Source organism: Triticum urartu, chromosome 3 (assembly GCF_003073215.2).
Source record: "Triticum urartu cultivar G1812 chromosome 3, Tu2.1, whole genome shotgun sequence".
Lineage (NCBI taxonomy): Eukaryota > Viridiplantae > Streptophyta > Magnoliopsida > Poales > Poaceae > Triticum > Triticum urartu.
In genome coordinates, this window is record NC_053024.1 from 66,983,165 (window position 1) to 66,985,071 (window position 1,907).

The following is a 1,907-nucleotide window of genomic DNA, read 5'->3' on the forward strand; positions in this document are numbered from 1 at the left end:
CAGGGGGCTCCAAACCCTAAACCATTGCGACCATTTTAGTCAGAAAGGTCGTAGTTTCCTTACACGAAATGGTCACAAAGCAAACAGTGCTAGTCCGCTGCCTTATTTCTAGTTGTTAATGACCAATATGGATCGTCATAGCCTTGTAGATTGTGGTGGGTTGTGATGACTAGGCGCCATCTCATCAGTTTTGCCTATGTGTCATGTCCATGTGGCAGTTTTTGCCCTAGGTTGTGAAGCAACCTATATTTCTATCATTCCCAAAATTCCCAAAAAATCTCATAAATTCTTTGGGGCATATCTTCATCAAATATGTAAAAATCCTTCCTTGCCTAGTTCAAAACTAATTCAACAATATTCATTTTCCTATTCTGTTCACAACAACACTTTATGAAGGAAGTGCTATTTATATATTCTTGATTGCCCTCGGAATTTTTGGGCACTCTTTCCTATCCAAATCATTACCGCATGACAAAATTCAGCTCCATTTGCCTAGCAAATCTTCCTCGGCAAATTTCCAAAGTTTTTGTCCACCTAGAAGCATTGTGAAGGAAGTACCTTTTTTATATCTCTAAATGACATGAAATTTATACGGTTCCTTCATATGCCCAAATTATCACCCTCCTCCAAATTGCAGCTCAGTCAAATCATCTATGTGAGCCCAGGTTGAATTTATATTTTATGGCCAAATTGGCATGTTGCAAAGCAAGTGTTATATAGACCCCTCCTATTACCCTCAAACTTTTCGGGCACTCTTCCATACCCAAATCATTACCACATGATAATATTCAGCTCAATTTTCCTAGTAAATCTTTCTCAGGAAATTTCCAAAGTTTCTACCTCAAGAGAAGCTTTGTGAAGTAAGTACTAGCTAGGCTTACCCAAATGATCTGAAAATTTACCAGCGCATGACCATACCTATGTAACTTACCTACACCAATTTTTAGCTCATTTCATTCATCCAATCTCTCTCACTAGTTTTCCTAAGTTTTTGTCCATAGAAGAGCATTGTGAAGGAAGTACTACTTTGGCATGTCAAAATGATATCAATTTTCTACAATACTTTCCTATGCCCAAATAACCATCCTCCACCAAATTTCAGCTCAATCCATTCATTATTTTGAGCCCAGCTTCAACATTCATATTTTTGTCCAGTGTGGTACTTTGCAAAGCAAGTACCACCTAGGATCCTCCTTTTGAGCTGAAAATTTGTGAATACATTCTCCTTAGTAGATGATCATCCTCGGCCAAAACTCACGCCCATTGGCCATGTGCATTTCCCGTACCGCTAATCAAACACTTGGCTGCTTATTCATGTTTGAGCATCGACCGGTCTCCTCGTGAGAATCTTATGTTGTGATTTTCTTCCTAGCACCTACCTGGGGAGTGTCCAACCCACTAGACTGAAGGAAATATGCCCTAGAGGCAATAATAAAGTTATTATTTATTTCCTTATATCATGATAAATGTTTATTATTCATGCTAGAATTGTATTAACCGGAAACATAATACATGTGTGAATACATAGACAAACAGAGTGTCACTAGTATGCCTCTATTTGACTAGCTCATTAATCAAAAATGGTTATGTTTCCTAACCATGGACAAAGAGTTGTCATTTGATTAACGGGATCACATCATTAGTTGAATGATCTGATTGACATGACCCATTCCATTAGCTTAGCACCCGATCGTTTAGTATGTTGCTATTGCTTTCTTCATGACTTATACATGTTCCTATAACTATGAGATTATGCAACTCCCGCTTGCCGGAGGAACACTTTGTGTGCTACCAAACGTCACAACGTAACTGGGTGATTATAAAGGAGCTCTACAGGTGTCTCCAAAGGTACATGTTGGGTTGGCGTATTTCGAGATTAGGATTTGTCACTCCGATTGTCGGAGAGG